General features: G+C 38.0%; 1 protein-coding gene across 3 annotated transcripts in view; it reads left to right on the top strand.

The window, feature by feature from the left end:
- The window catches only part of cdh7a (cadherin 7a), a 78,915-nt gene that overhangs the window by 3,963 nt on the left and 68,610 nt on the right, over window positions 1–6,342 (top strand). The window contains exon 1 of one of the 3 annotated variants that reach the window (XM_060873778.1): window positions 1,202–1,251. The exons of 1 other annotated variant lie outside the window; for it this stretch is intronic. The gene's annotated coding sequence lies outside the window, so the exon portion shown is untranslated. Of the gene's footprint in view, window positions 1–1,201; window positions 1,252–1,792; window positions 1,914–6,342 lie in introns of those variants that run through there. One more of the 3 variants, XM_060873769.1, reaches the window with a different exon arrangement.

The raw sequence follows: 6,342 nt of genomic DNA, 5'->3' as shown, positions 1-6,342 counted from the left end.
GGCAGTGAGGTCTGGATCAGCCCAAGCATGGAAGTCCAAGAAGGCCACAGGTTCCTTCTCATCACACATCGTACAGCGCCATCAGGCTAATGAGGCTTCATCATCCACGCTTTTTGGGTGATCGGCTTGGATCGAGGACCGATACACATGGAGGAAAGGAAGAAAGGAGTGCAGATAAATATAGAACAGGAAAGCAGACGGAAACTCAGAGAACTCAGAGCTCATTGCTAGCACCTTGTTTTATTTTTGGCCTCTTTTACTGCCCAGGTGTGTTCGTTAGCTTCTGAAAGTCTAGATCAGGAGAAGAGGAAGCAGTCTCATGGGAGCAGTGACGCACTGAGAGAAGAGTTTTGCACAGGGGTCGAAGAGAAGAGGGGAACATGGAGAGCCGGAGAGGAGTATTTCAGTCGTCTAACTTGGGGAAGTCTGGGTTTCAGCTGTGACGTAAAAGATAGATATTTAATCTAAAAATATTGCAAGAAAAATAAATCCACAAGGGAAACCATTTTGGAAAGGAAACCCTGTGTTGTGGGATTTTACAGGGAACCTTTTTTTGTCATTTTGTGTGTAGATTACTTTGATTTCTGCAAAGAAGTTTCTGGAAGTGTCCAGTGTTATGTTCTTTAGGAAAAAAGGGGAAAAAAGGAAGCGAGAGAGAAGGTTAGGAAACAACTAAAGCTGCTTTAACATAAGTGACAACCAAAACGATCGGCACAATCCACAACATTAGCTGTAACTAAAAAATGGATTTTGCTCCCGTTGTGTTTGTGTCTATGTTGATCATTTAGTGTCTTTGTCATGTTTCAATAAACGGTGGTGTTAATATGAAGCTCAGATGAAAGTAGACACTTATTACTTTAAGAATTTGTAGTGTTTTATAAGTATTTCTGTTTTATCTAGCCTACTATGGAAAATATATTCATAGAAAAGTTGAAAAAAAATAAAATAAAAAACGGTAAATATTTCTCCACACAAATGTTTCTATCTTCAGATTAAATGATGATATCAAGCCCATTTCTGCTCTCTGGAATGCTCCAAGTGCTTGTTCATCTAAAAAGCAGCTCATAAGCATGTTATCAACACACACGTCTCACACTGAAAGCCAACAGTGTCCTGACTCAGGACTCTGTTTCTTTAAACGGAGTGAAAGTGAAGGTTAGAAAAGGTATAAAACATGTCAGGACATGCTGTTAGTGGAAAAGAATCAACACCAGTAATTCAATTCAAGTTTATTTGTTCAAGTTTACACCAGTAAGTCTGCTTCATCACAGCATCTACTGTAAGAGGAAAACTCCACACTCTGTACGCCGTGTTCTACGAGGTGTCACCCGTATGGAAGTTCTCCCACCACGAGATAATTGAGACACAGCTCGAGAGTGTCTTCTCTACGTCTCGTCTGCTTCTGCGTCGTTTTTTCGACATTTGTCGAGTTTATCTAGTGTAACGTACAGCGATCTAATCAGGAAACTAAGCACTTGTAATTCCCAGCTAAAGCATGGCTTATAATGGAGATTAGAGGCTCCGGATGAGACATTTCTCCTCTGAGGCGTGCAAAATATCCTGAGACAGTGTGTTCTTTTCCAGTATGGTTATAGTTCACGTTAAAAAAAAAAAGACAGAAAGAAAGAAAGATTTGAGAAGTAGGGAGTAGTGAGAGACTCAGAGAGACAGAGCCTCTGAAGAATACTTTGTGAATTACTTGTGCCTCACGGTTCCTGATCTGTATAGAGAGGAAGATAAGGTGTGTGTGTGTGTGAGAGAGAGCGAGAAAGAGAGTGGAAAGGGAATGAGAGAAAAGGACAGAGGATCCCTGGAGGACTCTTTTTCTCTCCTTCAGATCACATTCTTTTTCAGCTCGGTTTCTTCCAAAGATCTTTAACACGTGTCCCGCATGCTGGGGTTCAGAGAACATGGTAAGTCATCTCCACGTTTACGTCCTCGTCCCGCTCCTGATGCACCTGGAGCAGAAAATCAAGCTGCGCCTGAAAAACCTTCTACTAAAAGTACTATTTAGAAGCCGTTCGATCAAAATCGTGGAGAAAATGAAAGCCCCAGGAAGCCTGAAGCTGTGATTGCTTTCTAATGAGCTTAATGTCGATCCTGTGGTCAGGATATTTGCTACAAACTCTGGCTAATTAGTGACTTTCCTAACTTCACTATTGTGTACTTTGACAGAATTTCTTCTCTTTTGATGTAAAGTGGATGGAGTTAAACTTTACAGTGAAAAATAACATTATTAACTGAAAGTCATCGCTCTTTCATCCCACACAGTTTTAATTAAGCTTGTGAGAAAAAGCTAAGCAGAGAATAAAAACTACCAAGGAAAAGCAACCCTGTGAGGAAAAGAAAGCTAATCAAGTGATAGTGAAGCTAAACTAGCTAAATCTATTACAGTGAGCAAATGCAAACTTAGGAAATTAGCCCAAGAACTATAACCTACTGAGGGAATGAACATTTAGCAAAAAGCTAATCTAACAAAAGCACAGCGATGGAATAAAAGCAAACTAGCAAGCTAAAGCTAACAGCAAAAGCCAACCTAGCAAAAATTAACACTGCAACAGAATAAAAGCAAACTAACAATCTAATAAACCAAGGAAAATTAGCAAGAGATATTGAACCTAGTGAGTGAAAGGAATCTAGTGAGTGAGGTTATGTAAGCTGTGAGAAAAAGTGAAAGATAACCAAACAAATTCTAACATCATGAGCAGAAATCTAAAAATGTAATATATGGTGTGACAAAGCTAGTCAGTGAAAGAAAGCTAATCTACTTGGAGAAGCCTAGCTAGTGACTGAAAGCTGATTGATCGAAAGCTAACACAGTTGTCAAAAGCAAAATAAAACAGAGAGAGAAATCTAACTAGCAAGAAACTAGTGAGTGAAAACCGATTCATTTCCCAGAACAGCAAAACCAGCTGTGTGTGTGTTTATTCCTCGTGTTCTTCATTTAACAGACACTTTAATCCAATCTTCTTGATCCGATCTAGCTGAACACAGGTTCTATACGAGCGTCTAGGCGGAGTTCAGATCTCCTCTCAGCGACGTGTGAAGTCTTCTGTTGTCTTAAGACTCCTGAATCTCTGTCCATGTCTCGAAACCCTTCGTGACATCAGAATAAATTGTGAAGGCATGACGTGTTCTGCTTCAAGGACGGATTCGACCCAATTTCTGTTTGAACTCCTTTGATTGGGAGTTTAAAAGGCTGTTTGAAGCAGGGGTAAGCTCTGCAGTAGAAACCTGAGGGCTGCAGGAGCTGTGTGACTGGAATTTTGTCATTTTAGCCAAGGTTACGCGCTTCTGAACTGCAGATTTGCATTGCTAATGGAGTGCTATGGCGTGTCATGAGTCACGGCTGCTTTGTTCTGTAGCACCGAGCACAAAGACATTTTAAAGAAGTGTCAAGCTCCACTGCAACTCTGTAAACTCCTGCCTTATTGTGGATTTACTCATTGTACAGGAAAGACAGTACAGCTGAGAGGAAAGAAGCATTGTGGAATGAAAAGCTGAACAATTCTGGAGTTTAAGGGCTGTAAGGATCGATGTTAAGACCCATTAGGTTACTATTAAAAAGGATTCTAAAAAGGGTAAAAATTTGATATAATAAAATTGTTAATACAATATATTGATTAAAAAAATGATTAAAAATAAGGATTATAAAAGGAGGATTATAATTTAAATTTAAGTTTGCGTGTATTATTCTAGTAAAAATGATTTTAAAATAAAGGATTATATTTTTCATTGTTTTTAATCTTTAAAAATGAGCATCTTTAAAAAATAAGGAATATATTTAAAATTTTTGTTCAGTTTAAAGGTATAGTCAAACATTCTAAATAAACATGAGGATTATTATTAGAAATGAGAGAATTTTATTAGATTTTAGAAAATACAGATTTTACAAAATAAGGATTATATTTAGAATTATTATTTTAAAACAATGTCAAGATAGTCATCAAGATAGTTATTTTCCTGCCATTTCACTTGTTCCTTGTTTGTTTTAATTTGTTGCGTTAAATATGTTTTCTTTAAGTGTGTATGTTACATCAACAAGAATGTTGTTATTGTCAGGTTAATGTTGTTATAGTTATGTGCGATCCGTTGCCATGTTTGTCACAATAAAATAATTTGAAATATATAAATTATATTTTTGTATGTTATGGTAATTTTAGCTATAGGCCTGATTTTCAGTATTAATTAAGAAGTAATTTTGTGATTTCAGGATTTTCTCACACAGCTTGCAAGCTTTTATTTTTCCAGATTTTTATTCTCATTATGTTTCCTTTATGATAATGATATGTTCACATTGAGTTACTCAGACTGTACAATACCTTTATTTATAATAAAGTATCGGCTAAATTCCTTTACAACGCATTTTCATAGCTCAGGTCAAAGTGGATCGGAATTCAATCCTTTCCTGGATAATGCATCTTTTATAGGGCGATTTGAGTCCAAGTGCTCAGTTATGTGCAACAGTTTCCCACAAAATACAGTCATTGTGTGAAAAGTGCAGCATTCAAGTTTAAATTGGACTTGTGGAATTTTGCAGGCGTGATAATGGACATCCGCAGACGTCTCTGGTCAGTCTGAGCTCGCTGGGGTTTCTTTATTAGCAAGGTAAAAGCCAGGCCTCGGCGAGGGAGCAGCAGTGCTGCGGTTGTTTTTTTCCCTGTCTGATCTCATCAGCTACTGCTAAAGGAAATATAAATCTCCCGGGACGTCGAATGTCCTGCACGGAAATGGTGTACCGCTGTTCTGCTATTAGGCATTTTCATTTAGCTGACACCTCCTATATGGGCACTCGGAGTGGCATACATTTGTTTTACTGCTGTCAGCAATTGATCTCTCTCTCTCTCTCTCTCTCTCTCTCTCTCTCTCTCTCTCTCTCTCTCTCTCTCTCTCTCTCTCTCTCTCTGTCTCTCTCTCTCTCTCTCCCTTTCAAGCTCTCTCTCTTTTTCTCATGCTCTCCCTATATCTCTCTTTTTTCTTTCAATCTCTATCTTTTTCTTTCTCTCCCTCTCGCTCTTGCTCTTTTTTCTTTTTCTCTTTCTGTTTCTATCTCCCTCCCGCTCTCTCTCTCTCTCTCTCTCTCTCTCTCTCTCTCTCTCTCTCTCTCTCTCAAACGCTGTCTCTATATCTCTCGTTTTTATTTCTCTCTCTATCTTTTTCTTTATGTCCCTCTCACTCTTGCTCTCTTTTTCTTTTTCTCTTTCTGTCTCTGTCTGTCTCCCTCCTGTTCTCTCTCTCTCTCTCTCTCTCTCTCTCTCTCTCTCTCTCTCTCTCTCTCTCTCTCTCCTTTTTCTTGGACTTTACCCTTAAGACAAATACAGTATGCTCCAATTTCTGTGGGTCTGTAAGTTCACCTGCAGCACTTCACACGTCTCACGGCTTCTTTTAAAATATCAATAACATCTCGCACTTTTTAATCTTGTGGGTTTATTCTCGAGTGTGTGGCCGCATTCAGGTGTACAAATTAATATCAAAAGGTATAATGCATCAGATGTGAATACATGAACAAGTCATATGCATTATAAACAGAACCCTGTTGTCTTCTCCTTCTCAGTTTGGTTCTTTAGGAAGGTTCTTTAGCAATCATGTTACAGTACGGACCAGAACAACCGACGGCTTCTGAGAGCTGAATGAAATCTCAGAGAAAGCAATTTGACACTGAATCGACTCACTTATAGGAAGTGAATCAAACGTGCAGAAATGACGCAATTTGACTCCATGTTCTCTGTGTTTGGGTGGTTGTGATATTAGCCGACTTGCTGAGTTGAGTGCATTTAGGACTGAAAAAAATCTTTGTGACCTACTGTGATGGGTAAAGTTAAACAAACGTTTACAATGTGGTAATGTTTGTGGGAGCTGAATAAATGATTTGACAGTTATATAAATAAGTCGTCTGAAAATGGTTATGCATCTCATTCAGAGTTTATTTGACAAAAATCCAGAATTTGCTGTTTGATTCACTTCGTAAACTGAGTTGGTTCACCTCGAATCACTTTCTCATTACAGTTTCCATCACTGAATAATTGATTAGACCGTTATGTAAGTAAGTAATTTAAAACATTTGTATCACATACTGTACAAAGTTTACTTAACAAAAATCCAAAGTTTGCCTTTTCTGCTTGTTTGATTCATATCGTGTAAGTGAGTTTATTCAAATCACTACTCGCTTTGTTCCACACCCGAGTGTAAATACTGTTCTCACTTGTTTAAAAATATAATAAAAAAAAAAAAAAACAAGCATATGGCATGTTTGATTCACTTCTTGGAACTGAGTCGATTCAGAGTCTCAGAGACTCGATTATCAGACAAATACTGATTGAACTGATTCAGTATTATAAGTGT

The sequence above is a fragment of the Tachysurus vachellii genome, chromosome 1 (genome assembly GCF_030014155.1).
Source record: "Tachysurus vachellii isolate PV-2020 chromosome 1, HZAU_Pvac_v1, whole genome shotgun sequence".
Taxonomy (NCBI): domain Eukaryota; kingdom Metazoa; phylum Chordata; class Actinopteri; order Siluriformes; family Bagridae; genus Tachysurus; species Tachysurus vachellii.
This window is presented reverse-complemented; position numbering and strand designations above follow the sequence as displayed.